This window comes from Marmota flaviventris, chromosome 8 (assembly GCF_047511675.1).
Source record: "Marmota flaviventris isolate mMarFla1 chromosome 8, mMarFla1.hap1, whole genome shotgun sequence".
Classification (NCBI taxonomy): domain Eukaryota; kingdom Metazoa; phylum Chordata; class Mammalia; order Rodentia; family Sciuridae; genus Marmota; species Marmota flaviventris.
In genome coordinates, this window is record NC_092505.1 from 59919840 (window position 1) to 59935715 (window position 15876).

Below are 15876 nucleotides of genomic sequence, written 5' to 3' on the forward strand. Positions count from 1 at the left end.
CTGTGGCTCCCAGTTAGTCCTGTGATCAGAAGGGAACAACCAGTATTCAACAGTGCGCTATATTGCTAAGCTATGAGGTGAAGCCAATTGGGTGTATTAGATGTATTTACAGATATTTTCAGTTTATGATGGGTTTATCAGGAATGTAACCCTGTCATAAGTTGTATTCTCTGTTTCCTTTTTCTGAAAGTGCTGACCATGTCTCCTACATTGTTTTACAAAAAGAGGTTTTTGGTTTCTCCTGCCCTGATTTCTCAACCCTCTTTCTCCTTTATATTCAATGGATGATAAAGTATTGCTAGATATTCAGGGGCTGGAACTGGTTATCTGGTTGGCAACCTTGAAAAAAAATACAAAATCAAATTATTTTCTTGAACAGTTTTCATAGGAAACAAGCCTGTGAGCCAGGTACTTCAGACATTGAACTCTTTACGTTGGAGATATTCCTATATCTACCTATGTAATCTATATCTATACTGGAGATTTATTTATACTGGAAATATATCTATTTTTCTATCCAATCTATCTCTTCAAACATACGATAAAAGTTGAAATGATTTCACAAAATGGTATCTTTTCTTTTCAGACAGTTAATGTTTTGCATGAACATTCATCTCTGCCTATGACCCTTATGACTCTTTTTCCTCAACCCATAGGGGTGCCTCTTTCATTTTGTATCCAGTGCCCTCCACTCTTTCCAACCACCCCTCCCTCTCCCATCTAGACTGGCAATTTATGCCAGTGTGTGTGGGGGAAGAATTCTACCTTTTCACTCAGGGTTAAGGATAAATAAAATGGATGGCTGTGGGTTGGCTCTGAGTGTTGAACAGGTTTGAATTGCAGCCTGAGTTTGTAGACTGATTCTGGGTCTTTTGCTTGGAAAACAAGCATAACACCACAAAATAATTGAACTCTTCATAATTCAAACAACATGTGGACTTTTAAAATTGAAAATTTTTGTTTTCAATTTTTCTTTATAATGCTAAATATTTGCTTGCAACAATATTATGAAATATTGCTGGTGTCCACTAACTCCCTAAACATCAGCAGTCATTGGTTCCATCAAGACTGGACATGGCTTCTCACTCATAGCTGACATAGGCTAATGAAATATTAGGCACTTATCAATGGGTCTTAACATTGAGGTGAGGGTCAGATGCAATCAGACTTGCGTGACTGCTGAGGCAGTGGCTGAAGTCACATGGACTAACAAATTGAAACAGTGATTTTTTTTATTTGTAAAATTTCTATCCTAAGACCTTCCACTTGTCTTCTACCTAGAAGGCTTTCCTATTTGCCGACACCCACCAAGATTTTCCTCTGGGATTCTTATATCCCTCATTGGGCTTAGTGTTCTTAAAGAGAAGGCGGAAACTATACCCATCTACAGCTTAGACCATATACTAGAAAGTTGTATTCTTTGAGTTCAAATCCTGACTCTTGCTTCTTCTTCACTGGGTGACATTGAATTAGTTAGTTAACTCTCTCTTTGTGTTTTTGTTTAGAAAATAGGATGACAATGGCATTTATCTTGAAGAGTTATTAGGATTAAATGAACACATGCAAATTATGTGCTTAGAAACCAGCACCTAGGAAGAACTCAGCTGTTAGTTTAGTATTAATTGGCATTATTTCTGATGATTATGACTGGTTTAGGATCAGGGGATTACCTCTGCCTCCAAACGGGAGATGAATTTTCCTTCCAACTTCTTAGTTATTTTAGGCCGAATATTTTTCTTTTTATCATCTCACCAGAATGTTTTCACCTGACTTGTTTCAATTCAGCATGTAGACAAGAACACACACACATGCCCACAGGTATCATGCACATATAAGTGTGTGTGCTGATTTAGACAGGGAAACTTTTAAAATCTACTTTTATCACCAATTCTTTTTGTGTGTTGTGTGTGTGTGTGGCAAAATGTACAAAGCATAAAATTGTCCATTTATTTTTTATTTTTATAAAAGAATACATAAAAATATAAAATTTGTAGTTATCAATGGGGAATCATGTGCCATCTTAACAATTTTCAAGTGTGCAATTCAGTGCTATTAAATGTACTTGTAATATGCAATCTCCAGAACTCTTTTCATCTTACAAAACTGAAATGCTTTGCCTAATTCATATTAACCCCCTCCCTTGCCTTCCTTTACCCCTTGAAGCCACAGTTCTACTCTCTGTCTCTATGACTTTGACAACTTCAGGTACCAGATCTAAGCGGAATCCTATGTCAGGTGTCCTTTGGTGACTGGCTTATTTCACTTAGTGTAATGTCCTCCAGTTTCATTCATGTAGTATATGTCAGATTTACTTTTCTTTTTATGACTGAATAATTCTTTTCGTAACAGGCAAATTTTGACTTCAAGAAAGCAGAAACTCCCTTGAGCTAGACTAAGAAAAGGGAAATCTATTTTGAGTCTGACATAATAGTCATTTCAGGAGAGGAAGCAGAGGTCATGAAAACACTGACTCTAGAACTGTTTATTGTGTATCATGGAAGCTAGCTTCTCTGTCTCTCATCAAATTGGACTCATCCTGTCTTGTGGTTTCAATACTCCAAAGATAGGTTAAAGAAATCTGTGCATCAGGGCCCATTCAGCGTTGCTTCCTCTTGGGTTTGGTTCCTGCTGGTTCAGAGGAAAGTGAACACAGGCTATAGACATGAAGAGGGACAGGTTGCCCTGAAGTTAGTTTCCAGAAGATCAAGACATTACTGGCATTGTTGGTGTAACTGGTAATCAGACAAAACTCGTTGTTAAGTATCCACTCTACAGAGTTAAGATTATATGGGTACATAGAAGTATGTACCACATGGTAAGAGCTCAGGACTGCTCCTCAGTTTCCTTTTGCCTGGGACAAGTTACTCAGTTTTCTAGTATCTATCAATGAGGATTTTACACTAGGTCCTTTTGAGTTCTGTCATACAGCATGATCCCACCTAATGGTCAATGGCTGGACTAAGTGCACTCGGATTTCCATGATTCTTTCTCATTCAACTTTCTAGAGTAGGCTCCATTGCTGGGTTGCTCATTAAGTTTCTTCCTTTTATGGGTGTGAATAATTAATTGCAACTATCATTAAGACTCCTAGCAACCAAGTTCTGTCCCACGTCTCCTGTGGTGCAGCATGTACTTCCTGGGCAGATGAAGAAATAACAATGTGTGAAAAATCTGTTAGCAATTAGCATGGCCAACTGGACTTTCTCAGGAGGATACACAGCATCCCCCTCCAAGAACAAGGACTCTGCTCCTTCACACCAAAGAGAACCATCTGATGTGTTCAATATTTAATAAGTGAATTGAAGCTCTAATGAGGTGGGGACATAGTACATGGGCAGTTTTGTCCTGAGGGATTAGTGGGGCAAGCCTCCTCCTGTGATTGCATCAACTGTGCCATTATGATTTAACCAGAGGCCTTGCCTTCTCCAGCAGGGGCAAGTTCACAGCTCATTTTTCACCCATCTGGCATTGCCTGAGATTTGCTCACTCCTCTAGTTTCAGTTCTAGAGTCTGGGCATGAAAGATGTAGCTGAAACCATTAGCCTTTCCAGTGGTTGTTAACCTCTCTGTGTGAACTTGGTAATTCCATCTCGGTGGGGAGTGCTCCCTACATGGTGATAAATTCCATGTGGGTCACTGAGCACAGGGAACAATGAGCCCAAGGAAGTTAAGTTACTTAAAAAATGCAAAGCTCTAGAGGTGGTCTGAAGATGGGAACAACACAGGATCATGGATAACTGATGAGGATTCAGTAATTAGAATTTGAAGGGCAGCATCCAATCAGATAATGTGGTCACTTGATTCTTTTCCTATAGGAATTGCTGTCAACACCAGGGACACATTACCTGCTACTTTCTATCCATGTGTAAATCCACTGGACGGCAGGTAGACGTGATGACTCTGGAACATTACATTTTAGAGGAAACTGAGAAGAGATTGTGTAGCTCTTTCCAGTTCTTTCCCTTGATCCTGTTCCATGTCCTTTTCTGCCCCCTTGCCTTGCTCAGTTCTCTCCACTGCCCTGTCCTCTTTTCTTATACTTTCAACCTATAACCCGATCACCAAAATCTCGGGACATGTTTCACCATTGTGGGAGAGATTACATATACAAGAACCCATGAACTATTTTTTTGAGGATTATATTAAAAAATGGATTCTCTTGACATTAGGAATCGTGGGTGTTAAAAAGAGAATATTTTCTAGGGAAGTTTGAGGATCACCTTTCTATGACTGACAGCTTCTTTCCAACTCTCGATGATTTTCTATGAAACATTTCATGCCAGGAATAGGAGTTGTAATGAGAAATATTTATGTGTGTGTTATTGGGGGCAGGAGGAGAGTAGTTCATGGAGAGTATAGAAATACAGGGGTAGTGGAAAGTCATGGTTGCTTTTAAGCCTAGGAATTACTTAAGATAATAAGCCTCTGTTATTGAAAGTTTGGGATTGGAAAGAGAATAATAAAGGAGTAATAGAAAATGTGCTAAAATGAATGTAATGCAAATGAGATGCAGAAAGTGGCCCGGATGTGTTGGAAGAGGATGTCAGATAATTGGAAAGCATACTTTGTGGCCTACGCATGGCCAATGCCAATCTCTTCAAGAATTCTGTGGAGCCTCTTACTGCAAAACCATTTTAAGCTGAACAGGAACTTTTTTTCTTTTTTTTTTTTCCTTTTTTCTGTCAGTTGAAGAGTTGTGAAATTCTATCTATTTTGGTGTTTGTTCTATTGGGAAATGGACAACTTCTGGAGATGAGTCAAGAATAAGCCTTGGCAGGCACTCCATGCTCACCCTGAATTTGGCCAAGTCCCCTTATTCCAGCAATTGCCTGGCTTGAGAGAAGATGTGGGTGGTTTACGTAGAGAGAAGGCAGCTATGTCTAGCAAAACTCATGGCATCCAGTTCACTCTGACCTATGACCTTTGCCATGTGGGTAAGAAGATGACTTCTTCAAAATAAGAGAACAATGGGTGTACAGAGGCAAAATGCACATCCTCCTTCCCTAGGAGACCTCTCTTTCCACAACTCTTCTGGTGCCGCTCAGTGAATTTAAGGAAGAAGAGCAGACTGGTGCTGCAAGCAGTAGGCGGGGTTCAAGCCAAGCAGTCTTCTCTTCTAGCCCCTCCTGCCATGAAGCTGCTTGGTAAGTTCAGGCTGAGACTCTTCAGGGATACTTGTATCACTCTCTGTCTCTGCACATATGCCTTTTAGACAAGATAATTCATGTGTCTGGGTAGAAGTAAGTGTTTAACTTTAGATATGGGGACAAATTAAGAGACTCAGTGGGCCCTGATGCTAAGCCACAAGGCACACCTCTGTTACTTTCCAGAGGATTTGGCATTGCAGCATCATGGTCTGTCCATTATTAGTTTCTCATCCCTCTGTTGCTCCTTAGACTCCTTTCAACCCTCTCAAGGGCTGGTGGGGACAGGTGCTTGGCAAAGCAAGATTTAACATAACCTTCCTATTCTACCTGGAGGCCTGGCAAAATTACAGTCCTGCTCTTATCACTAAAGGACAGAAATGTTGCCAAATTCTCCTTCCAAAAGGATTAAGTTACCCTAATCTGAAACCAGGAAAATTGAAGTGTGATTGGGTTTTAGATATGATAATGGGCTATGCTAATGTTTATCTGGGCAGAGATAAGCCCCAATGGTGAAGCTATGGGAACAGATTTGTGAAGCAAACACAAAAGGGATTTGAAACTCAAAGAAAGGTTTGCTGTGCTTACTGGGGTAGTTGTAGACTAGGGGAAAAGAAGCCACGTTTAGGGAGGTGATATGGGCAGAGTCTGGGGCAGTTGTAGACTTATGATCTATTTGTGTAGATAAATGGAAGCAGAGTTTTACTTTTTAGGAGATAATGTTCTTCTCTGATGACTGAAGGATCTGAGGCTAGAAGAAAGAAGAAATAAAGAAGGGGAACTAGAAAAGAAGAGCTGCTTGGGTGTCTCAGTCTTTCATAAACCAAGACCCTCCCCTGTTGAAAGTAAAGTGCTCTGGGTGCACCTCAGGGTGCCGCAGTCTGGCTGGGCACACAATCAGGAGCCACCACACAGCTTGTAGATTCAAACAGCAACTCTTTATTCCCGAACTCACACCAGCCGTCTACAATCACGTTCTGGGGAAATCCACGTTCTCTGCCCAAATCCACGTTCTCTGCCCAAATCCACCTCCACTGGGCTTCTATCTCCAAAATATACTGTCTGAATCCCGTGAGAACTCAAGGGGAACTCAGGCAGCAGGATACACCCTATTCCCAGGAGGAATAATCTTAAACCTTAAACCTGGAACCTAAACTGGGAACGCCCTAAACACGATTATCTTAAAACCGGGAACACCCTAATCTGCCTTGGTCCTTGAGCAAGGTCACCTACATTCAATGTCGCTGCAACATGTCAGCAACATGGGGTACGCTGGCAAGGAAATTGTCATACCTACTTGGCTAATGGCTCCCAGCATCAGGGTGCAGTTTGTTAATGCACACAGGGTGGAGGGGGCTTGTTATTTGGAGTAGGTGAGCAACCCAAGAGCATGGTGTTTGGGAGAGAACAATTAGGCTCTCCGTGAGACTTTAGAGAGTGGTTCAGGCTACCACCACTGAGTGGTAGAAAGAATGTTTTAGGGGTTTATGGGTTCCAATCTTGATTCTGCCAATGATTAAGAGTATGACCTTAGGCAAGTTTCATCCCCATCTGGGGCTTCCTTCCTCATTGCAAATGAGGAGATGGTCACATGTCTAAGGTCTTGTTCCTCTAGTTTTCTATGCTTAGGAGCTACTGTGGGCTGTGCTTTGTCACAGGGGTCCTATGTCTTCAGAAGCACACTCCAGGCTCTGGTTCTATACAGTCAACTCAACAGTATCCATTGCCCCTTCTCAACACTCTTGTGAAATAAGTGGGAAGCCACTGGTATGAGGCTGTCCTGTGCTCTGAGCCCCTATATAAGGAACTATAAGCTAACAATTCATAAATAAACTGAAACCTAATTTAGAAGTAACAAACAGCTAGTCCCAGCCAAATGTAAGCAGCCAAGCTTCAGCCAATCACAGACCTTCAGGTGTTCAGAACATGTCCAAATAAGGCACACCTCAAGCTGCAGCCATTCGGGCTATTTCTGGACTTTATTTCTACCTAATGTCTGCAAATATTAATTTCCTACATTGCAGGTGAAGCGCTGAATTTCTTCTGGTTCTAAGTGCTGCCCAATTCATGAATTGTTCTTTGCTCAAATAAACATTGTTAAATTTAATTTGCCAAAATATTTTCTTTTAACAACAACAACAACAACAACTGTTCACTCCCCTACTCTCAACCCGTGGATTGTCTTCTCTGCAGGCTCTGTGTAAGACTGGGCTAAGGGGAGGTACTTTGATAAGATTTGGGAACCAAGAAGGAAAGAAAAGCCATGAATTTCTGAGGCAGCTGTGGATAGGTATGTGGGTCTTAACAGATGGTAGGCATCAGCTGTACCAGTGGTTTGTTTGACAATCATTGTCTTTAGTACTTCAGCCACTGATCATTAGCAGTGACTTCCCTTAGGATTCTTGTACTTTTAGTTTTTCTGAAAATTAGCACCTGCTTTCCTGGGGGGACAGGAAGAGCTCTGTGAAAGAGGTATGTGGATGCACCTTCCTGGCATAGAGTTCCTGTGGAACTGGTCACCAAAGGATATCTTCTGCAGAGAAGACAGGGACTAGATGACCTATTCTGTGAGTGGCTTTCAACTTCTTCTCCCAGCTACTCCACAACTTGCTCATCAACAAAGGGGCCATGTTAACAGGAATAGATGTTATGCATGAACTCAACAGCATGGATCCATCACCCAGCCTGATCCGGCTGCTATTGCTGAGTGCCCAACATGTCAACATGTCAACAGCAGAGACCAAAGCTGAGTTCCCAATATGGCAACATTCCCCAGGAGGACCAGCCAGCCACCTGGTGGCAAGTTGATTACACTGGACTCTTTCCATCATTGAGGGGGCAGCATTTTTTTTTTCTTCCTGGAATAGTTGCAAACTATGGATATGGTTCTGCCTTCCCTGTCAGAGTGCTTCTGCCAGCACCACCATCTGTGGTCTGATTGAATGCATTATTCACTGTCTTGGTATCACACAAAATATTTTTATTCTGACCAAAGATTTTTATTTTGTAGCTTGAAAAATAAAAAATTAAAAAAAGAAAGCAAAGAAAGCTATCATACTTATGGGAATCACTGGTCTTATGGTGTTCTTTATTTACTCTGAAGCAAGATGCATTAAAAACTCAACCAGCAACCCATAAACGATGCTCATCGTCCCATTGCTAGAATGTAGGGGTCTAGAAAACCAACTTTTGCTTCCCAATTCTACAGTCTGGACTCTGTGTTTAGAGGTCTTGGTTCCCACATGAGGAACCCTCATCAGGGGATATCACATTAGTTCCTACTGATAGTTGAGGCAAGAATTTGACCATTCAGGGACTTCTAGGACTACTGAACCAAGATTTTATGGATTTAAATTCAGAAAAGGGGCATATTGTGCTAGATTATCTATTAACAAATTGGCATCAACAGAGAAGGGATAAAAGGTATCACTGGTGATCGATTCAGATTATGGGAGGACAAATAGAGTTGCCATGATATAAGGGAGGCAAGGTGGAGGGTATAAAGCCTAGGGGATTTGCGGGTGAGCATTCCATATCCAGTGGCAGAAATTAGTGAAAGTCCACAGCAATCCAATAGAAGCACCTTTGGGAATAAACATTTGAAACACTTTGGCAGATAAATAGTTATGACTGGTTTAGAGGATAACTGGTTATAAAGAGAACATAGAATAGGTGGTACGAGAAGGAACTTTTAAGTTTAACTATAGCCCATAGGCTTGTGAGTACTTGCAAAAATGAGGACCATGTTAGTCATGTGTTTTTTTTTCTTTCTTGCCTTATTGCAGATACCAATTTCTTCTTTTAATCTTCTCTGTCTACAGTTTTATATAAGATGTAAGTTGTGATCAACTTTGCAATTTAATCTTCAGTTTACTGGTTATCAAAGAAAGATTGTGTCTAAATTAGAAGAAGAATCAATACCACACAGAGATGGCTACAGTTTCTGAAGGGACTTTGAATCTCCACTTTTCTAAAAGTAGATGAGAGAGTAGATCTATGTTCAGATGAGAGGTAGATGCCTCATATTAGGTAGACCCATGAGGTTGGTTAGAAGATAAGTATGGATATAAAGGATCTTATGGATTTAAATTGAGAAAAGGGGCATATTGTGCTAGATTTTCTATTAACAAATCAGCATCAACCTGCCCTATTACACAGTCACAGGAGAGAAGATTTGGAGCTCCATTTCCCAGTATCTCCTGCCAGCCTATTGCCTGGTTTCAGTCTGCCAATAAGAACCATGAGATTCAGCAGAGGAAGCCATATTCCTTTGGCTTCCTCTGCAGGCAGACATGTGGCACCACAGTTGTGGGCATAAGATTAACAGTCTATGGGGCATCCTCTTGGAATCACCTGTGTGGTGCTGCCGGCAGGTGTGGCTGCTGGCCATGGCCTCCCTATGCACATGCACTCTCACTTTTCTAAAACATTGCAGTGGCCTCCTTAAACTTCACTCTTTTACTCCCAATGAAAATGGTATAGACCTTTTTTCAGCATTGGGGTTGAACTCAGGGTATCGAGCATGCCGGGCAAGCATGCTACAACTAAGCCACATCCCCAGCCCCAAATTGTACGTTTCTCATTCACTTACAAAGTCCCTTCCTCTACAGACCTTGGGTGGCTTCTGTTTCCTGGCCAAACCCCGGTGCACTAAATCTAAGGTTCCTCTGTCTCCTTTCAAGAAAATCCTGAAACCAAGGATGAGCTAGGTATAGCAAGGCTATGTCCAGACAGTTTTTACTGAATGAAACTATATTGAAGAGTTTAAAATTAACCTTTTACAAATGTCTAAAATTAGTTTGATTCCATCCCATGTACTGATTCTTGACTTTACTTCCTGCACTTTAGAGTCTTGTTAAAGAAGTTGATTCCTAAGCAAAATATGTAGATTTGGGCCTATTTTTTTTTCTATTAGGCACAGGGTCTCTGGTCTAATTCTTAAGTCCTTGGTCCATTTTGAGTTGAATTTTGTACAGGTTGAGAGATAGGGGTTCAATTTCTTTTTGCTACATATGGATTTCCAGTTTTCTCAGCACCATTTATTGAAGAGGCTATTTTTTCTCCAGTGTATGTTTTTGGTACCTTTGTCTAGTATGTGGTAATTGTATTTATGTGAGTTTGTCTGTGTGTCTTCTATTCTGTATCTTTGATCTATATGCCTGTTTTGGTGCCAATATCATGCCGTTTTTGTTGTTAGAGCTCTGTAGTATAATTTAAGGTCTGGGATTGCAATGCCTCCTTCTTTACTTTTCCTGCTAAGGATTGCTTTGGCTATTCTGGGTCTCTTATTTTCCAAATAAATTTTATGATTGCTTTTTATGGAATCAAACTAAAACGCTTCTTCACAGCAAAGGAAACAATCATTAACATGGAGAGATAGCCTAGGAAATAGGAGAAAAGTCTTTGTCACCTGCATATAAATAGAGCATTAATCTCTATCTATATCTCAGATAGAGCATTAATCTCTAGGATATATAAAGAACTAAAAAAAACTTTACACCAAAAAACAAATAATCCAATTAATAAATGGGCAAAGGAACTGAACAGGCACTTCACAGAAGAAATACAATTGGTCAACAAATATATGAAAAAATGTTCAACATCTAGAAATTTGAAAAATGTAAATTAAAACTACACTGATGGGCTGGGATTGTGGCTCAGCAGTAGAGCGTTCGCTTAGCATGGGTGGGACCCGGGTTCGATTCTCAGCACCACATAAAAATAAAGGCATTGTGTTGTGTCCATCTACAAAAAAGATTAATTCATTCTCTCTCTCTCTCTCTCAAAAAAAAAAAAAAAAAACTACACTGAGATTTCATCTTACTCTAATCAGAATGGCAATTATCAAGAATACAAGTAACAATAAATGTTGGTGAGGATGTGTGAAAAAGGTACACTCAAACATTGCCGGTGGGACTTCAAATTGATATAAGCACTATGGAAAGTAGTATGGAGATTCCTCAGAAAACTTGGAATGGAACCACCATTTGGCTCAGTTATCCTATTCCTTGGTTTATACTCAAAGTATTTAGAATCAGCATCCTTCAGTGAAATAGCCACATCAATGTTTATAGCAGCTCAATTCACAATAGCTAAACTATAGAACCAGCCAACGTGCCCTTCAACAGATGAATGGATAAAGAAAATGTGGTATATATATATACACAATGGAATATTACTCAGCCATAAAGAAGAAGGAAATCATGGCATTTGCTTGAAAGTGCATGGAACTGGAGAATATCATTCTAGTTAGAATAAGCCAAACACAAAAAAACTCAAGTCCAAATGTTCTCTCTAATATGTGGATGCCAACTCACAATAAGGGGTAGGTAGGAAAGAATAGAAGTTCAATAGGTTAGACAAAGGGAAATGAAGGGAAGGGAAGGGAAATGGGAATAGAAAAGATAGTAGAATAAATTGGATAGAACTTTTACTTTCCTAAATGCATATATAAATATACATTCAATGTAATTCCACATCATGTACAACCAGAAAAATGGGAAGTTATACTCCATATATGTATAATATATTCTAGTGTCACATATAAGGATAAATTTAAAAATTCCATTATTTAACCAAGCCTCAAATGTTAAAAATTTAAGTTATCAATTTTGCCATTACTGTATAAATGCTATGTCAGACCAAAAAAAAAAAAAAAAAAAAAAAAAAGAAAAAAGAAAAGAACAAGAAAAATGTCTACAATTAGAAGGAATTGTTCTTTCTCTTTGGAGTAGTTTTCATCTTGGAGGTCTTGGTTTATGCTTGGGATTCAAACTTCTTAAGTATTCTAACCACTATACTTAGAATAAATGAAAAATAAAGCAGTTTCTGTGGTGTTTTTTCTCATTTCTTTTACTCTCTCTTTCTTATAAACAAACACACAACATTTTCTGTTTGCTATATTGGCTAATAATATAAATATATTTGAAAAGATTATTGACATTACTGTAATTTTTCTCATTCATTTTTTTCTTAGTGAACATAAAAAGTATATCTATTCTGAAGTACAGATCTTTTTACTCTCAAAAAGTTCCTCTTCCTAAGATGGTAGAGATCCACTGCTTTCTAGTGCAAAATACCCACGTGGCTCCCTTTCTAGCCTGGAAGTCAAACTGGCAAGAGTATGGCACGTGAAGCCACTGAGGCTGGTCATGCTCTATTTCTTCTTGCTGACTATGAAATCTTGAATAAGTCATTTTTCTCTCTTAGGCTCAGTGACCTCTTCTGTACAGTAAGGGAAATAGTTGTTAGAAGTAGTAATATGAAATAAAATATAAAAAGCCAGATAATACAAGTGAAAGCATTATAGCAAAGTCAGGGGCTTTTAGGAAATTCCTGAGCTTTTTACACAAATACAACCAGTACGTATGTGCCTTCTATCATCAACCTAAGCTGACTTTCAGCCCAACACATAAACTAAGAAATGGAGCACAGGAAAAGACTATTTACCTTTTCCTGATTGTTTTAATGATTCCTTCTCTCTTCCCTGATGTATTAAGATTATTGTGCTTATATCCCAAACTATATCACATGAGATAATTTATCATAAGGATATGGAAAACATCTCTTGAATCCCAAGGGCAAGGAGGCAGATAGACTTGAATTAGGACCTCGGAGTAGGAATGAAACACCTTCTCTTTCTGAAAGCTCATATGATTTTATGACAGCTCCATGCATGTTATTGTTCTGGCAAATAACCTGGAAATAGCTAGACTCTTCATCCTAATTCCAAACTCTGAGCTGGGAAAAATCTGATTGGATCTTCTTGGGTTAAGTGCCCATATTTTGTCCTCTCTCTTTTCTAAAAGCGGTCAAGATGACAAACTCCTGGGGTACAAACAAAGCAGCTGGAGACCTGCTGCAGTGGGTGAGCCCTAGTAAAGGTAACAGTGTGAGCTGGAACAAGACCCCCCATGGTTCTGCGTGAATACATGAGGGACCAAGCCAAGGACTAACTAGGGTAGAGTTCCCTCCTGCAGTGCTGAGTCCTGACACTTCATGTGCTAGCTCTGTATTATGTGCTTGAATAACATTCCTTCCTCTACTTATGGGTGCATGATAGGTACAGAGCCCTGTGCTGGGCTTGGGGTTCCATTGTGAGCCACATACATACGAACCCTGTTTCATGGGGTTTGCAGTTTCCTCCTCTCTCTAAACATGGGATTCACAGCAAACTCATTTCAATGGGAATGAAAATGCCCATTTTGTAGATAAAATGATGGGGAAGTCAACTTTTCTAGCTCAAGACCAGGGTCCTGTCTGTTCTGCCATAGATGATGGGAATTAACCTGATATTTTGCATACTAACTTTTGATATACTAATTATAAATAATTTTGGTCATTGTGTCACATCGCAGTTTCTCCCAGGCAATTCTTTTCAGAATTATTTCAGTTACTGAATAGGTTTGAAAGTAATTAAAGTGTACTTTAAAAAAGTATCCCATAATTGGGCTGGGCCTTTTCCCAAGTTATTTTAAATTGTTGAGGTCACTATTAATACAACCAACTACATTAATAAATGCATGAACATTTCCTGTATATCCATCACATCCAACAGGCTCTAAGCTAAAATCAGATTTTAATATTTTATAGATGGGATAGGATTTTTGCTCCTAATTACTCATTTGCCAAGTTTTTGTGCCAAGATAAAGAGGGTTGGTGCTGTAGTGCTGAGTTGTCAAGAAAGGAGAGGAGCAACAGAAATGGCAGACTGTGATGCTATGTGTAAGCTGGGGTCTGTATGTACCATTCCAGATACTTTGATCTGTTTCGTGCATTATTTCATTTACTTCTCACCAAGACCAAAGAGGGACTATTATTCCAATGTTATAAATGAAAACACTATGGTCCAGAAAGTTTAAGGCACTTGGTCAAGGCCAACGAGTCACACCTCAGAGCCAGATCTTTTCTTCTACAGAGCTCACACTCTCCACTACCCAGTCTTGATTTTAAGATCTACAGTGTAGCCCACACAGGAGATAAAAATTCCTGCAGCCAAGCCAAGAATTTGTAAAACCTGGCCTCTAATACAGAACTGTTCCCATTTCTGTATCTGATTATTCTCCTCATGGACACCTCTTTATTTCAGGAGTTTCTGGACTTAGTTAATTAGAAGGCAGAATGTTGGGATCTCTTAGAACCCACTTTGAACTACCAAGAGCAATAATAAATGTCTGGAAAGACCAGTGCCTGAATGCTCAGAAACCAGGCCTGTGTTGAAGACCTACTGACTGGAGCTGGGGACTACCCGTGATTTCTTTTTACATTGCTCATCTTTGCAACCTCACAACCAAAGAAGAAGGAGGTTGGGTATGATATGGGCTTCTCTCTCTCCTTCTTAGTATTTTAAGTCTTTCAGAGGCTTTGATGGACCACTTTAAAGCTCAAGTCTTCTTTGGGTCTCAAATACTGTATTAGGGCTTGGGACTGGGGGTTTGGGTGCAGGGCATTATCTAGATCTTGTATCCAAACCTGTGGCTCTCAGAGGGGAGTTTGAAGGGGAAGGGGGAGAGGGTGCTATGTATAAAAAGTACACATTCAGTCTAAGAGTTAAACAGAGAAAGCTTTGTGAATGTCTTCTAGCATCCAGGGACGTATTTTCTGTTTAAAAAGCATATAATTAACAAGAAGTATCCATCAAGGTCTCCTTGTAGCTGTAACATCCACACATCCTGTGCCTAACCCCTAGCAGGGTGAACAATTCGCAGCATTTTTTTTTTTTTTTTTTTTTTAGTATCCAGCCAGGGATCAGAGCTTCAGCGTTCACCGGAATCCCTACTTCCTTGATTTCAGGTCTCCCCTTCCCCCTCTTCCCGTTTTCTCTCCAAAGACTTCCAAATGTTCTTAAATTATTTTTTAAAAACGACAATTAAAACAAATCTGTTTATCTTCAAAGCTTGTTGGTTCATTATGGATTCAGAGAATAGTTTTCTGATTTATTTTCTCTGTTTGGGCTTCTTCTGCCCTGCTGGTAGAATTTGAATCTAATCTTTGTGATCAATTATAATTAATTAGGCCGTATTCTTTCGCAGTAATGGTGACTATAGACCGTTTATGGCGATCTGTGTGTTTCTCTCACTCTAAGCTGTAAGTAGAGATCTGTTTGCTAGATTGCTGTTAATTAATCGTTTAGTTTGTCAAAACAGCACAATGGGCTTAAAAATACATTTTGATAGTGCTGTTGCTGACTGCTACTTGTGAATCTCTGCTGGCACCAAGAAAAAAAAATTGATGAGAAAGATAAGGTTTCCTTACAAAGATGCTGATGTTGGTGTGTAAATCTGTGTCACTTGCTGGGAATTTGTGCAGTTCTTGGACTATACATTTTATTTTTAGGACATACATGAACATGAGTATCGACGATAACTCATGAGGACAAATGTATTATCTGTAATTTATTTCAGGTGGATACAAACTGGCAGGTTACAAAATGGCTGTTCTTCAAAGCCCTGGAAAATATTCACAGATAATACCAACACTTCATTTTAACCAATAGTGTCAGTCTTTTCCCCAATCAAACTTGTAACTACAGCACTAAAGAAGACCCCAATATACTCCATTTTATGTATTTCTTTCCAGTCACACTCTGCTCTGGGGGTGGAAGTGCAATAAATAGCCCTCTTATGGGCCGCAGTGAGGAGAGTTGAGAAAGGAGCTTGGGGCTGGTTTGCATCCCAAGCTGGATTATTGGATCAGAGAGTCATGGCTCCGTGTGCTTTCACTGCTCTGCAAA